The sequence below is a fragment of the Dipodomys ordii genome, unplaced genomic scaffold (genome assembly GCF_000151885.1).
Source record: "Dipodomys ordii isolate 6190 unplaced genomic scaffold, Dord_2.0 Scaffold24, whole genome shotgun sequence".
NCBI classification, from domain to species: Eukaryota; Metazoa; Chordata; class Mammalia; order Rodentia; family Heteromyidae; genus Dipodomys; species Dipodomys ordii.
Window position 1 is genome coordinate 15,671,618 of NW_012267240.1, and position 17,469 is coordinate 15,689,086.

Consider the following 17,469-nt stretch of genomic DNA (forward strand, 5'->3'; position numbering starts at 1 on the left):
GAATTTTCTATAAAGTTATTCAATGATACCCCTTTTCTTTGAATTGCATGCTTGCCAGGTGCCATTTGTGCTGAGCGTGCCCCCATTTCAATGCAGTGTACTCTCTAGTTATTATGTGTAACGTGGGTTCTGTTTAGCTAAGATAGACTAGAGGTCACTTTAGAGAGGCCCTCCCCTCCTCCATTCCTTTGGCCAATAGCCACCATGATGGGTTTCCTGGCTGTTTGTATATAGGGTTACGTATTAACTCTGGAATCCTATGGGCCCGTCTTGCTTGCCAAACATGAGAGATGGACTGAGCAAGGGGACAGAATGTGACAACTGAATCTTATATATCCGAAAGTGCCAGAATGACTCTTCTGCGCATTCTCCCTAAAGAGCTGCTTGATTATCCAAAAAAATGAAAACTCAAAATAAACTTGGGGGAAAAAAAAGAAAAACCGTATATTTATCGTTTTTAATTCATTCTAAGCCATTATTATCTGTTGCAGAATTGTCCTGAAGACTTTGGGATTCATTCCTTAACAAGCTGAAATGTGATTATTGGAACTCTAAACACATTAGACACACAGACTTTCCACTAGGCTTAAAAGATCCATTATTACGAAGAAAAAAATCGCCAGACATCGGTGGCTCATACTTACAATCCTAGTTACTCAGGAGGCTGAGGTCATAGGATCCTGGTTTGAAGCCAGCCTGGGCAGAAAAGTCCCTGTGAGACTCTTATCTCCAGTTAGCCATTCAAAAGCCAGAGGTGGCACTGTGGCTCAAGTGGTAGAGCACTAACCTTTAGCACAAAGAAGCTCAGGGACAGCACTCAGGCCCTGAGTTCAAGCCCCACGACCAAAAAAAAAAAATCCTTAAAATTCATGTTTGTTTTAATTTCACTCAAGTACTCGAGGTACTGTTTTGTGGTGTTTCAGATAAGGAGAAAAGTCTGTACTTTATTTTTAAAAAACTTGTTTTATGTTTATTATTCACTATATTGCAACAAGGACTCATTAAGATCACCAGAATCAAATTAGGTATCTGTAACTCATAGCTGTAATTCCAGCTACTCAAGAGGCTGAGATGTGAGAACACAGTTCATATCCACCCTGGGCAAGAAAGTTCATCAGACTCTTATCTCCAATTAACCAACAAAACCTGGAAGTAGGGCTGGGAATGTGGCTTAGTGGTAGAGAGCTTGCCTAGCATGATGAAGCCCTGGGTTTGATTCCTCAGTACCACATAAACAGAAAAAGCGGAAGTGACACTGTGCCTCAAATGGTATAACACTAGCCTTGAGCACAAAGAGGCTCAGAGACAGAGCCCAGGCCCTGAGTTCAAGCCCCAAGACTGACAAAAAAAAAAAAAAAAACAAGCTGGGTGCCGGTGGCTCACACCTGTAATCCTAGCTACTCAGAAGGCTGAGATCTGAGGGTCATGGTTCAAAGACAACCTGGGCAGAAAATATGTGAGACTAGAAAACTGGAAGTAGCCTTGTGGCTCAAGCGGTAGAGTGCTAGCCCTGAGCTGAAGAGCGCAGGGACAGCGCCCAGGGCTCAGAGTTTAAGACCCACAACCGACAAAAAAAAACAAAAATTGGAAGAGCTGTAGCTCAATTGGTAGAGCACCAACTTTCAGAGAAGGAGCTAAAAGACGAGGCCCAAGCTCTGAGTTCAAGTCCAGTACCCAGTAAAGAAAAAAAAGGCTGAGTGCCAGTGGCTTATGCCCATAATCCTAGCTACTCAGGAAGCTGATACCTGAGGATAGAGGTTCAAAGCCACCAGTCCTGGCAGGAAAGCCCATGAGACTTATCTCCAATTAACTAACAAAAAGTCAGAAGTGAGCTTTGGGAGGCTGGACTTGGCGGGGCTTGGGTGAGGGCCTGCTTTGCTGACTCTGCTCCCTTTCTGAGATGAACTTGGATGTGAACGCCATTGGAGCAGCCTGCAATGGCCACAACATCCCAAGAATTTAGAAAGACAAGGCAAGTGGGCTTACCAAGGGGAGATTGCTTCTGCCACCAATGAATTTCCATTTGTCTTAGAGTTGTTCAGAATGGGGCCCAGAAGTTAACATTTCCCCCCTGATTGTGGGACTTGAATTCTCTAGAGAGAGCACACAATCACTGCAGATTTGAAACTGTTCATTTATCTTCCTCCTTAGCCTGGTTAGTGTTGTAGGAGTTGTCAGCCTATTCCCGAAGAAATTTCGTTTTCTGCAGAACCAGAGCCATCAAAAGCATCTTGCTAGTGCCACCTAGTGGTGAGTTTTCTCTTGCCTGAACTGGAGTAGGTTAATCCAGACAACTGACTTCATAAAGCTTGTTTCAGAATGGTGGGGTAGGGGGCGTGCCCAAGGATGAACCAACCCAGTTTCTTGTCCTGGTGGGTGGCTAATCAAAGGAGGCTGAGGGGCTGGAAATGTGAATTAGTAGTGATATAAATGACTCGTGAGTATATCTCATGGATTAACTCTGTGTGTGTGTGTGTGTGTGTAGCTTTAACTCATGCTAGGGTACCACCTTAGCTTTTTTGCCCAAGGCTGACTTTATTTGGTTATTGAAAGTATAACCATAATTATATACTCCTCTCAGAAGAGTATCTATAGCCTAGTGTGCATGAAACCCTGGGTTTAATTCCTCAGTACCACATAAACAGAAGCCAGAGTTGGTGCTATTGCTCAATTGAGTGGTAGAGTGCTAGCCTTGAGCAAAAGAAGCTCAGGCCAGTGCCCAGGCTCTTGAGTTTAAGCCCCAGGACTGGCCAAAAAAAGAAAAAAAGGCTGTGGTTTGTGGCATCTCTACCTGGAAACAAAGTATTAGAAAATAATACATTCAATTCTTTAAAATCTTAAGGCAGGGCACCAGTGGTTCAAAGCCAACCCAGGCAGGAAAATCCATGAGACTCTTAACCTCCAATTAACCACCAAAAACCTCCAGAAGTAGAGCTGTGGCTCAAGTGACAAGAGTATTAACTTTGAACACAAAAGCTCAGGAACAGTGCCTAGGTACAAACCAGGCATGGTGATGCAGAACAATAATTTCAGTACAAAGGAGACAGGCAAGAAGGTTTTTGTGAGAAAACTTATCAACCTAGTTTGCTTCCTTTCTGTTAAGGGAGAGAATTGTTTTTCTGAAGAGTTCCTGCTTTGGCCAGGTGGCTTGGTCCTTGTTAATTACATTTTAGTTACAGACATCCTGTTCCTGAACACTTTCATTAAAACATCCTGTTAGAAGCTCCTTGAATTCTAGTTACATCCTGTTCATTAAGCCACATCCTTTTGCAACCGGTGAGCTTCAGCTCAGCCAATTGGAGCAGAGAGGCGGGGCCTGATGGGTTAGAAATAAAAAGGGAGCAGCCTGGCTGGGCTCTGTACTTGATTGACAGATTTCTGGCTGATGGTGCACCCTTCAGAAGTAAACTTTGCCTTGCCCAGTTGGTGTCCTTAATTTCCATGCAACACCCCAACATCCACAGCTGTTTCTAACAGATTCAGGCAGGTACCCATGCGTGTGAGCTCTGACCATGCCAGGAGGTAGGCATCTAACTGCACTTGGTATAAATAACACAAACACAAAAGCACCCAAGAAAGTGAAACCAAACCCCAAAGGAAGACCAGAAGCCAAGGGTAATTAGGCCGCAGAAGGATAAAGTGTTTTAGTTTCCTGGGCACTTCCTCTAGTAGATGCCATCTTCATAGACCACTATGATTGGAGCACAAGGGGTACAAGGAAAATAGGCAGGTGTGGTGACTTTGGAAATTACATTATTTTCCCATAGGATGAAACCTTTGGTGGGGCACTATTAGCTCATATCTATAATCCTAGCTACTCTTAAGAGACTGAGATCTGAGGATCATAGTTCAAAGCCAGCCCAGGCAAAAAAAAGCATATGAGACTTTTATCTCCAATTAACCACCAAAAAGTCAAAGATGTAAGCAGCAACACTTCCTGTGTTATTTTATTTATTCATTCTTGCCAGTCCTGGGGATTGAACTCACTCAGGGCCTGGGTACTGTCCCTGAGCTGCTTAGATCCTTAGATCTCAGCCTCATGAGGTAACTGATTACAGACATGAGTATCAGAAAGATCATTTGGTACCTACTCCCCAAGGTAGAGCCTTTGGAAGCCTAGGATGTTATTTGCTCTAAAGACTAAAGACAGAAAGCAAATTAAAACAAGATCGACTGTCAAGTAGTGGAAAATTTCATATTTGGCACCAGGAAACACAAAAGAGTCAAAATGATGGCTAATAGAAATGATTGACTTGGAAATAGATAATGGTTCAGATTACATTAGAAATCAATTACATTTTTTCCTCAAAGAGACCAGAAAGATAGGCTCTGATTAGAAGAGCCTGTTGGAGGAATGTAAGATCTTTCTCAGGAGTTTGTCTTTTCCTGCAGAGGGCATCTTCAGAGAACAACATAAAATAGACATGATTCAAAGCCAGAAAGCACTTGGGAATCTCGGGTGAAACCTGGCTTTTTATTTTTAATGTTTTGTTCCCATAGTGCTGGGTATCAAACCCACTCTACTACTGAGTTACAAGCACTCTACCACTGAGTTACATCTTTCGCTAAGATAGTTGGGGGTTTTGTTGTTGTCTTGTATTGTGCCTATAGTGGGACTTGAACTCGAGCCCTTATGCTCTTGCTTATTAGCTTTTTCACTCAAGGATGGCACTCTATCATTCGCATTGCATTTCTACTTCCAGCTTTTCTCTGGTTATTTGGAGATAAGAGTTTCACAGACTTGTCTGCCCAGGCTGATTTAGAACTGCGATCCTCAAAGTCAGGCCCTGGTGGTTGGATCCTATAATCCTAGCTGGGCAGGAGGCTGAGATCTGAAGGTTGGTGTTCAAAGTCAGTAAGGGCAGGGAAGTCTGAGACTCTTAGACTCTTATCTCCAATTAACCACCAGGAAAAAAAAGATGGAAGTTAAGCTGTGGCTCAAAGTCGTATAGCACTAGCCTTGAGAAGAAAAGCTCAAGGACAAAACGTAGACCCTGAGTTCAAACCCCACAACTGGCCAAAAAAAAAAGACAAAAAAGAACCACCAGATCTCAGCCTCCTGAGTAGCTAGGATTACAGGTGTGAGCCACCAGCACCCAGCTACAGCTGAATTAATTTTATAAATAATTTAGGTTTTGGGAACACTGTCTGATCAGGGCCCATATTTGTTTGGTAAAATCCCTCAGCAGGCGGGTACCTGCGGCTTACACCTGTCATACTAGCAACTCAAGAGACTGCAATCTGAGGATCGAGGTTTGAAGCCAGCCCAAACAGACAAATTTGTGAAACTTTTTTCTCCAATTAACAAACAAAAAGCCAAAAGTGGAGCTGTGGCTCAAACGGTAGAGCATCAGCCAAGAGACAATGCCCAGGCCCTGAGTTCAAGCGCCAGTACCAGCACCAAAACAAGGCTCTTGGGTTTCAGGAATACCATAATGTCAATGCTGTTTCCTTTGTATTTGAGAATAACCTCTGGAATAATTAGAAAAATGTCTTGGTATGACTCACCATTTTTCCTTCCCCTCTGTCCTGGGAGACCTAGGGCAGTGACCTGACCAAGGAATTCAGGATGCCAGAAATCCTTAGTGCATGAAATCACCACATTCTCCATGCATGCTCACTAGTATAGTTAGCCCTTATCTGTTTCCTTTGCCATTGTCACACCCAATTGTTTCAATATGTGAAACTCGATGAAATAAATCATACTACTACTGCACTTTTGTTATTCATGTCATGCTGAAAACTCAGACGATTTCAGAGGGAAGACTCCAAGTGGGTCCAACTCTCATAAGCCCTAAGATATAGTTTGGGGAGTTTAGTTGTTTGTTTTTTCCCAAGACTGGGACTCATACTTGGTATCTGATGTTGTTCACTCATTGGCTGGTGCTATACCACCTGAGCCATGCCTCCAATTCCCTCCTCCCCCCGCTCCCCAATATAATATTTTAAGTTTAGGTGTATGGAACTTGAAAATAATGGCACAAAATGTTCCTCATTTCCATTCATTCTTCTGGTTCTGGTGCTCCTGACTGGCCCTTGTAAACAACAGGTGCCGGCAGTAGCTTGTGTTTGTGAAAATGGTGTCCCATTACTTCACTAGTAAAGCTGCTGAGAGCCCTTGAGAGCTGAGGCCTTCCCATCATCCTTGGCTCTCCTAATAGGCTTACAATTTTGCAGAAGAAACAAGAACAAATATTTAAGAAGAAATAGGCCTCACACCTATAATCTTAACTACCTACTCCAGAGGCTGAGATATGAGAAACGTGGTTCAAAGCCAGCCAGGGCAGGAAAGTCCTCACCTCCAATTAACCACCAGAAAACTGGAAGTGGCTCTGGGGCTCAAACTGTAGAGCACTCACCTTGAGCTGAAGAGCTCAGGGACAGGGCATAGGCCGAGTTCAAGCCCCACAACCGACAAGAAGAAAAGGAAGGGAGGGGGAGGAGGAGGAGGAGGAAAAGATAATGAATGGTACAAGTTGATTGGATATAAGACTTGAGTCTTGCATGTAAAGCTCTCCTATCCCTGTGGATGTATGCAGTGTGTGTGTGTGTGTGTGTGTGTGTGTGTGCGCGCGCGCGCGTGCACGAGCACCTGTCCTGGGGCTTGAACTCAGGACCTGGGGGATATTTCTGACCTTCTTTCTCAAGGCTAGTATTCTACCACTTGAGCCACAGCTCCATTTCCAGATTTTTTATAATTCATTGGAGATAAAAGTCTCATGACTTTCCTGTGTAGGCTTAGCTTCAAACCCAAATCCTCAGATTTCAGCCTCCAGAGTAGCTAGGATTGCAGAGGTGAGTCACCTGCACTTGCCTACAATGACGTAGTCTGAAGAAGAATTCTTTGAATGAATCATAGAGGAGTGCCATCTCAAGGTAAATGGGATTAGAGGCTGCTATTCCTGCCTTTACTACCTGGGCCTAGCGTTGCCTAGGAAAAGAGCATGCTGAGCTATGTGAAGGGGGAGTGTGTAAGCCATGGGAAGGGAGCTTATTGAGCTAACAAAAGACTTACTCAGAATTTCATCATGGTCTCTCAGGGCATTTGTGTGAAGAATTTACAAATCATTTGCAAAGGAAATATCTGGGAACTGATCCTACAATTTTCAACTCAGAAAAGAAGCAAAGTGCTCAGAACTCCAATCCCCCTTTACTTCCCCCAGACTCTGCTTCCTCCTGACTCCAGTTCCTCCTTACTCCCCAGGCCCATGGCCAGGTCCTAGAGGAGGAGGCAGAAACTTCTAGGGCCAGAGGCTGATGATGCGCTGTCACAACCATCCCCTATGACTCATATTCTCTATCATGTTCACACCACCTCAGAAGAAGAAAGAAAACTTAATGCCAAAACAAGCAAAAAGTTTGGTTATTCATGAGATGAACATGTAAAATAATAAGTTGAAACTCACTTTGTGGTGATGCCGTTGGTTCTAAAAGTGACTTAAAAATGTCCAAAACCTATGAGTATTGGAGAGGAGAGACAGTAGTAGAACTTGAACTCAAGGCCTGAGCTTTGCCCCTTAGCTGTTTTGCTCAAGGCTGATATTGTAGTACTTGAGTCACAACTCCACTTCTGATTGTTCATTGGTAATTAGATATGAGTCACAGATGTAATCCTAGCTACTCAGGAGGCTGAGATCTGAGGATCATGGTTCAAAGTCAGCCTGGGCAGAAAAGTCTGTAAGACTCTTATTTCCAATAAACCACTAGAAAACTGGAAGTGGCACTGTAGTTCAAGTGGTAGAGCACTTGCCATGAGCTGAAGAGCTGAGGGACAGCACTCAGGCCTAGAGTTCAAGACCTACTACTAACAACAACACAATAAAGTCTCATGGACCTTCCTGCCCAGGCTGGCTTCAAATTTTGATCCTTAGGTCTCAGCCTCCCGAGTAGCTAAGGATTACAGATGTGAGCCACTTGCACCCAGCCAGTATTTGCTGTTATTATTGTTTTGCTGTGCATAGGATCAACCTAGGGCCCTGTGTATGGTCAGCAAAGACTCTACAATGGAGCTCCTCTAGGTACATATTCATCATGTGCTCCTGAGTCCTTCCAGCCCCAGCCCATCTCCCCAGAAATGGAGAACAAAACCTCTACCATGCCAGCCCCAGAGGGAGTATTTTAACCCTGATACTTATCACCACCTACCTCCAATATACCCAAAGTTGGGGTACTGATAGGCGCTTAAAATTCTTGCAAGAAAGAATAAATGAACAAATATACCAACCAATCAACTAAATATAGGAAATTGCATGGCATCATCATAAGGGATAATCTTAAAAGTAAGGTAAAAATAAAAGAGGGGCCTCCTTCTGTTGGGTGATTAAGCGAGTCACAGACAACACATACACATGGAGGAGGGAACAGATGGAGAATAGCTTTCTCAAATGCCCACATGCCTTAAGCTCCTGTCTGCCTGAAATCTCTATTAAAATTCGAAATGTCTTTACAGTGATTGTCAAGCATTGCTATTTCTGTGGCAGACCCACGGGATGGGATGGGGGGTGGATTTTGGGTGGGGGATAGTGACCTTTAAGGGTTGAATTTCTTAACATTTAGAAAGGAGTTCATTTCACCGCACTAGCTATTTCCCTGAGTGGGTGTGGCTTTCCATAGTTTTGCTAAGGACATGTGTGTAATGGAACATAAAAGCCTTTGTGTTATTCTTTCTTCAAAATACTGCATTTTGCCAGCAGCTGGTGGTGCACGCCTATAATCTTAGCTACTCCACAGGCTGAAATCTGAAGATACTGGTTTGTTGGAAGGCAGCCTGGGTTGAGAAAAGTCCTTGAAACTCTTATCTCCAATTAGCCAACAAAAGTTCGGAAGTGGAGCTGTGGCTCAAGTGATAGTACACTAACTAGCTTTGAGGGGGAAAAGCCTAATGAGTGGGAAGAGGCTCTTGTTGAAGAGTTTCAAGCCTTAGTACAGACAAGAAAAGAAAAAAAGAAAAGGCAGAGTGCCCACAATCCTGGCTACGCGGTACGTATTCATCATGTGCTCCTGAGTCCTTCCAGCCTCAGCCAATCTCCCCAGAAATGGAGAACAAAACTGTGAGCAACGTATCATGAAACAGAATTCAGCCAGCAGCTACAGCCAACAGATGTCCAGGTACATAATAAACAAGGACAACGGAGCCACATGGTGATCCCCAATCACTGTTTTACCCAGCATTCCTTGGACAGGGGGAGTTACAGATGGCTATTCATGGGCATATTGCTCTGTCTGGCTCTGATTTTCTCTAAGACACCCCCCTTCCTCTCTCTTCCTCTTAAATGAACAAACGATTTCCTTGGGGCTCAAGTTCAAATTCCCAAGAGAGATACTTTGGCAAGGTCTGCCAACCCTCCTTGGGTTGCTGCTTTCCTTTGAGGCCACTTGATGGTGCTGCCAGCTAAGAGACAGCCTGTCTCAGTCTTCCTGCAGGACCCTGTGGCGGCATGTTTTCCCTCCAAAGGGGATGGTGAAAATCCAGATGGAGGCCAGTTTGCCCTTCCTGCAGCTGCAAGCAACAGGACATACATGGGGCCTAAAATACTAGTTGATTTCTTCTCCCACATAGCAAGAAGCATGGGAATGGTCTTCAGGCTCAATGACTTGGTGGCATCATTAAAGATAGCATTCCTCCACAGCACTGGTGGCTCACACCTATAATGCTTGCTACTCAGGAGGTTGAGATCTGAGGATCTCAATTCAGAGCCATCCTGGGCAAAAATTCCAGGAAGTAGAGGTGTAGTTCAAATAGTAGAGTACTAGCCTTGAGCAAAAAAAAAAAAAAGCTAAGAGATGAGAGAGGGCTCGAGACTTAAGGCTCTAAGTTTAAGCACCAGCAACCAGTACTAAAATAAATTAATCAACAAATAAATGATTTCCCCAAAGTCCCTCAGAGGCATCTCTTTAGAGCTCAAAGACAAGTCATTAACCCATCTCTAACTGCAAGATAAGTAAGGGTAGGCAGGGTAGAAGAGATGCCTAACATTGCAGACTTGGGAAAATAGGTCCTAAAGAGCAGAGAGGTGGCCAATAGTGCCTGTCAATTCCTGTCTTAATAAGTAAACAGACAGCTATACCACAGCCCTGCTAGGACTGATTATTGCGCATTATCTCCCAAGCTCTTCGTGTGTGTGTGTGTGTGTGTGTGTGTGTGTGTGTGTGTACACACATGCATGCATTCATGCATACCTGTGTGCACTGGAACTTGAACTCAAGGCTTGGGAGTGTCCCTTAGCCATTTTTACTTGAGGCTAGTACTCTACCATGGCTGTACTTAAGCCTTTTTTTTTTTTGATAGATGGAGATAAGGTCTCATAACTTTCCTCCTCAGGCTAGTTTCACATGGCGATCCTCAGATCTCAGCCTCTTGCGTAACTAGTATTATAGGCTTGAGGCACCAGCATTAGTACTGGAATCTCTTGTTGCCTAAAAGGGAAAATGGGAAAGCAATAATACCTATACCACAGAGCTGTTGGACAGGTTGAGATGGAATATTATATAGGAAACTATGAGTCCGTAGTTGATATATTTGGAAAGTACCTTTGTTTTCTCTTCCTCTCTGCTGGCCCCTAAATACTTGGTCACCATAAACAGTGCCTGTCTAGAACATTATCCTCTTGAATTCTGTAGGATGTTTGTAAAAAGAAGAAAAAAAATCAATTTGACAGGCAAAGTATATGTAAACATGAAAAATTCAAAGGCTGGCATGCTATGAATTAATTTAAACCGCAATCATGCTTCATTCTATTTAGCAGAAAGCTCAGTAACTACTTCTGAGCATCTGACACATTTTCCCCCTAGATCATCTGATTATCCATTGTTCTGCACTCTGCTTACTACTTCTGAATAATCTTCCCTTCCTCTTGTCCACTAAAGCAACAGAAACGCTTAGTCCCTCTTAGGCTCCCTTGCCTTCCCTTGCCTTCCCATTTCCCCTCCCTTCACTTTCCAACTTCAGAACAATCATCCCTTCCTCTTGGCTACTGGAGCTCTGAAATCCTTAGTTCCCATCTCCTCTCTTTTCCTCGTCTCCCTTCTCTATGTTCCCCTCCACCTCTACCCCTCTTGTTTCCTCTTCTTTTATTTTCTCCTTCCTTTCTCTTTCCTCTTTTCCCCTGTACCATAGTCTCTGGAATGGTTTGGTCATTTCTCATCCGAGATAAACCACATTGACTGCAGTTTTGCCGCTTCCTTTCTTCCAAATGGTCTAGAAACACTACTTCAAATGTATGTCTTACACCTGCATCTCTGACAGCATAATTGGTGAGTACTTCTGTAGTGGCTTCCACTTATTCACATTTGATTTCCAGACTCTTTATCAAATTACCACTGATTATATCACCTCTCGGGTTCCATTTACAGATACTTTCCCAGCCAATTATGCAAAAAGACCTTTAGCTTCTTTCTTTCTCCAACAACTCCAGCCATCAGAGGTGCCTACTCTCTACTCCAAATCCTAGAACACTTCCTGTACCTTAAAAATCCATCTCAGGACTCAGCTCCCTCCTCCCCAGGAAACTCAGACAAGCCAAGGTATGAAGTCATATCTGTCCCACAAAGTAAGATCAACTTACTGTCTGGTCTCCAATGAAACAGAAACCAACAGACACTAATATGTTATGTTCACTCAAGTAGAAGCTCTTCTCTGCTTATTACGATGCCTATGCAGAAATGATAGTACATCTCTGTCACCCTCAGTAGCCCTCGATAACATCTAGAGAACTTTATTGTTGCTTCTGCTGTCAGCTGGACAGCCACACTACATCACGGAAAATTATCAGCCCATTTGCCAAGATGTAGAGACTTGCACAGGTCACACACCTATGAGGGAATGAGCCTTGAACGGGCCCTAGACCTTCCCAACATGCAGTCTGGTGCTTTTTTTTTTTTTTTGTCAGTCATTGGACTTGAACTCTGGGCCTAGGCACTGTCCTTCAGCTCTTCAGCTCAAGGCGAGCGCTCTACCACTTGAGCCACAGCATCACTTCTGGTTTTCTGGTGGTTTACGGAAGATAAGAGTCTCGCTGAGCCGGGCGCTGGTGGCTCACGCCTGTAATCCTAGCTACTCGGGAGGCTGAGATCTGAGGATCGCGGTTCAAAGCCAGCCCGGGCAGGAGAGACCGTGAGACTCCTATCTCCAATAAACCACCAGAAAACCGGAAGTGGCGCTGTAGCTCAAGTCAGCCTTGAGCTGAAGAGCTGAGTGACAGCACCCAGGCCCAGAGTTCAAGCCCCACGACCTACAAAAAAAAAAAAGTCTCACTGACTTTCCTACCCTGGCTGGTTTTGAAAAGCGATCCTCAGGTCTCATTCTCCTGAGTAGCTAGGATTACAGTCATGAGCCACTGGTGCCCGGCCCTGGTGCTCTGTCTACTCCAGCTCCCCTGGTGGTGCATGTACAACCCACAGGAATGTCCAACACCACTACAACTCACCAGATTGATTACACTTTTCCAGGAAAGATTTATTATGGACTTATCCAAGTGGACAGTTGAGGATCAACCCTTGAATTCTTCATTTATTTCTTTTTTTATTCTGCAAAGGTCTTTTTTTTTTGGTCCATCGTGGGGCTTGAATTCTGAGCTTGGGCACTGTCTCTGCGCTTTTCAGCTCAAGGAGAGTGCTCTACCACTTGAGCCACAGCGCCACTTCTGGTTTTCTAGTGGTTTATTGGAGATAAGAGTCTCACGGATGGGCTGGGAAGGTGGCTCAGTGGTAGAGCGCTTGCCTTGCATGCATGAGGCCCTGGGTTCGATTCCTCAGCACCACATAAGCAAAAAGAAAAAAGCCGGAAGTGGCACTGTGGCTCAAGTAGTAGAGCGCTAGCCTTGAGCTGAAGAGCTGTGGGATAGCGCCCAGGCCCCACGACCAGACTTCCCCCCCCAAAAAAAGAGTCTCACAGATGTTCCTGCCTCGGCTGGCTTTGAACCGCGATTCTCAGATCTCAGCCTCCTGAGTAGCTAGGATTACAGGCGTGAGCCACTGGTGCCCGGCCATCTACAAAGGTCATTATAGTGAACTCTTTCCTTTAGATAGTTCTTTCCTCTGTATTGAACACAGTTGAGGAAAGGATCCACTAATATTCAATTTATGACACTGTGACTAGACTCTGCTAAAGCCAGCTTCTGTCTGTTCAATAAAAGACTGCTAGTGGTGCTGTAGCTCAAGTGGTAGAGTGCTCGCCTTGAGCTGAAGAGCTGAGGGACAGCGCCCAGGCCCAGAGTTCAAGCCCCACGACCTACCAAAAAAAATAAATAAAATAAAATAAAAGACTGCTAAGCCAGCCATGGGAGACCAAGCCAGGTCCTGTTTCTCCTCCACCTAGGTGGCTAGCAGTATGTGCCCAAGCTATTGGTGCCCAGCTGTTGTAATATATTTGTTTTGTTTTTGTTTTCATTGGCGTGGGGTTTGAACTCAGTCCTGGGTACTGTCCCTGAACTCTTTTGTTTATGGCACCAGTGGTTGGCTTGAGGTGTTTGTTTGTTTTTTTAAGTGAATATCCATCTGTGTTATTGGTTATTAGAGATCTTCTATCCTTTAGTGTTCTTGAGCATTAGAAGTGGACTTTAGTTAACTATAAATAAACACACACACACACACACACACATATATATATATATGTATATAAACATGATACTGGAACAGTGTAATAGAATTCCAATGAAGAAAAAAGAGGCCAAATCAGCCAGGTCTGAGGAAACTCTATCTTAGCAGAGCTGCAGCATCCCAGTTGTAGATCGAAGGGACAGTCAGCCTGCTCATTGTCCCTGGGGTAGAGAAAACTACTAATAAGCTTCCGAGTTCCAGAAAGGCTTCGGGGCCAGAGGATCTGATTTGTCTATCCAATGCAATATGTCTATACCTTGACCAGACATGGGTGGATGGATAAAAAATAAGTGGAATGTTTGTGAGGGAGGGGGCGGGTCCTAGGACTTAAATTCAGGGTCTGTATTCTGTCTTTCAGATTTTTTTTTTGCTTTTTTTTTCTTGTTCAAGGCTAGCACTCTACCACTTGAGCCACAGCTCCACTTGCAGCTTTTTAGTGGTTCATTAGTAATAAGAGCTGCCAAGACTCCCTTTGAACTGTGATCCTCAAATCTCAGCCTCCTGAATAGCTAGGATTAGAGACATGAGCCACCATTGCCCGGTGAATTTTAGACTTCAATTGACAATAAGAAGAATACATAATTAAACAGTCCCATGTACGGGTGTGTTTGGGTTGACTATTATTCCGCTGCTTGGTTTGGGAGAAGTTCGGTTGTCATTTCTGTCATTACTGCCTAACAGCTTCCTGGTCAGGATAAACAAGTCATTTTTGCCTGGAGGGTAGTGTCTAGAGTTCTTACATTCTTTTTGGGGGGGCGGGGGAAAGGGTGGGGGTGTGGCTGGAGCTTGAACCACTGTCTCTGAGCGCTTTGCTCAAAGCTAGGCTAGTGCGCTACCACATTTTTTTTTTTTTTTGCCACAGCACTACTTCCAGTTTTCTGGTGGTTAATTGGAGATAAAAGACTCAAAGACTTTCCTGACGTAGGCTTCTCTGAAGAACTTGAGAAGCTAGGACTACAGACAAGAGCCACCAGCACCAGGTTCTTAGATTCCTTTTCTTTGGGGAAGTTTCCTTCTTCCCTCCTTGGAAATATCCTGTCCTTCTGGATTCCAAGGTGACTGTGAGGCGAGCTGGTTTAGAAAAAAATAGATACAAAAGGAGTCTGGGATGCCAAGCTTTCTCCTGCTTTTAGTTATTTTTTTTCTATGGTGCTTTTCAACAAAAGCAGCTTAATAAGTACCTTCTAAGTACCTCCTATCTTTTTTTATCTGAGCCTCTGCTCTTCTTTGACTGCTTGCTTTCTCCTTCTTTCCTTACTGGAAGCTGTAATCTTGGACAGAGAACAGACTCACAGGAAGGTTCTTGAGGCTCATATCCCTAATTAACTACAAAACAACAACAACAAAAACCAACAAAAAAACACCAAAAACCAAAACCAAACCCAAACCAGAAGTGGAGCTGTGGCTGAAGTGGTAGAGTGGTAACCTTGAGCAGAAAAGCTGAGGGACATTGCCCAGGCCCTGAGTTCAAGCCCCATGACTGACAAAAACAAAACAAAAAAAAAACCCACCAAACAACAAAACCCCAAAACCTGCATACTTAGTATTAATTTTAACATTACCCAGGTCCTGAGTTCAAGCCCCAGTACCTGCACACACACACACACACACACACACACACACAGAACAAACCTGTTACAAATCCATTTCCAATAGTCAGAAGTGGGTTATCGCGCTCTCTCTCTCTCTCTCTCTCTCTCTTTTTGGTTGGTCATGGGGCTTGAACTCTGGGCCTGGGCTCTGTCCCTCAACTCTTCAGCTCAAGGCTAGCGCTCTACCACTTGAGCTACAGTGCCAAGAAGTGGATTATCTCTATGATAAGAACCTCAGCATTATTTCCATCCTCAGATCCAGTCATCTGTACATTGGGAAGTTTAATGAGATTTTATGCTGACTTTGCCTTGGTTAACTGCTACTCATCAGTACCCCACTCTTCACCCCCCCCTAAGTTATCCTTTAAACAAAAGAGACATCTATAATAGAGGATGAATCTGACAATTCCCTGGTGCCCAGAAATCATAGTATAGAACTGTTTTCCTCCAAATAGTCTTTGGATTGGATAATCCAGGCAATGTCCCCTGGCTCTGGTTCTCCAAACCCTGGGCTTAAGCTAGAGAAAGAAGGAAAACTTTTTAGGAGCACAGTGAGTTTCTTGACATGACAATAGGATTTAGGAATCCCCCAGGGTGGGGGCTTTTGTATTCTCTAAGACTTCAACTCAGTCGGGCACAAACTGCAAATGTCTGGCTAACTTGTTTCCCTTCTGGGGAGCAGATGTTGCCTGTTTGTCATTGTTTTCTGATGTTTAACTAGTTTTTAATGCCCTCATTTTATTTCTCCAGGATTATTTGTTTTCTTAGTCTTTAAAAAAATAGTTCTTAGCCAATGGTTCTCAAAAATTCAAATAAATACATGTCTGTTGAGCTTCCTTTACCCTATGTTTTTGTAGGTTTTTGTGGGAATCCTTCTAATTGGTGATAGTGGCTGATCTGAGAGGCAAACTCCCGGTCGGGTTCCTTTCGGTTAACCAAGCAGGTTAGAGTTATCCATCTTTTGTTTGTTTGTTGTTTGCTTGTGCTTTTTTTTTTTTTTGGCCAGAACTGGGGCTAGAGCTCACAACCTGTGGCTCAACATTTCTTCCTCCTCCTCCTCTTCTTTTACTTTCTTCTTCTTCTTGGCCTGGGCACTCTCCCTGAACTCTTTTGCCCAAGACTAGTGCTCAGCCACTGCGCCATTTCCGGCTTTCTGGTGGTTTACTGGAGATAAGAGTCCAGGCTGGCTTTGAACCAAGATCCTCAGATCGCAGACTCCTGAGTAGCTAGGATTACAGGTGTGAGCCACAGGTGCCCGGCAGATTGCTGCTTTTCTAAGACCACGATTGACTTCCAGTGGTCAGAAAGACCTCCGTTGTATTTTTCCACCTAGAGAAAACAAAGGGCTCCTGTATATGGAACAAAACAGCACCAATAGAGCCCGAGCTTCGCCTATCTTTTATTTGGCAAGCCTGTGGTGGGCTTCCTTCCCCTCTTCTGTGATGGGACAGAGGATTTCAATCCAGTCTCCACCTACACTTTGCTTGGAGGTGTAGATTGTGACCTTCTCTCTAGGGAAGGTAGAAGGGTGTCCCTGAAACTGTCCAATCCCCCAGCTTGGACGTCCCCATTTTCCTCAAGGTGTTGGTTCTGGTGTCAGCCGCCCCTGTCCAGCCCAAACAGGGTCAGCCGGAGGATTTCCTGTCCAGAGTTCAGGGCTGTGAGGTTGACTGGAAGAGTAGAGACCCTCAGGTATGACTTTGGCATTGACTTTGGCTTGGTGCTGCAGTAGCCAGAGATGCACCAAAGGGGATTTATAATCGCGCACGTGTGCGAGGGGGCGGGAGAGCTTCCGGAACTCAGTGGCTTTAGCACGCCTCCTCCGGATTACAGATCCTTGCAAAAAGTCGAGAACACTCGAGAACACGTGGACATGTAAAATCGGTTGGCCTACATTCTCAAAATGCCAACGCACAGTATGATGAGTCTGTACGCGGTGGCCTTTTGCGATTCCCAGATCGGGGCGGAGGAGCCGTGCAGGTTTCAGGGTGCAGAACCTGCCAGAACCACTTGGAATACCCCCACTAAGAGCACCAGCGCCCCCCTCCCCCCCCACCTCCTAGGGAAAGAAACACAATCCCCGCCCCTCTTGCCCGGCCCGCGGACGGGCGCGGTTTGGGGGCGTGGCCATGTAAATTGAGGCGACGGAGGGGCGGGGCCGACGAGGATAGGTGCGCCAGGCTGGTGGGCGTGGCGTGACCCACGGGGTGGGCGTGGCGGCCGCGGCCGCAGTCTCCGGACTGGGCTCCGGGCCGCACGCGGCACTAGAGGGAGCTTCCCC

General features: G+C 44.9%; 1 protein-coding gene across 1 annotated transcript in view; it reads left to right on the forward strand.

Annotated features, from left to right (window-relative positions):
* Positions 1 to 17,469, forward strand: part of Nmt2 (N-myristoyltransferase 2) — a 56,719-nt gene that overhangs the window by 578 nt on the left and 38,672 nt on the right. The gene's annotated exons all lie outside the window — the stretch shown is intronic.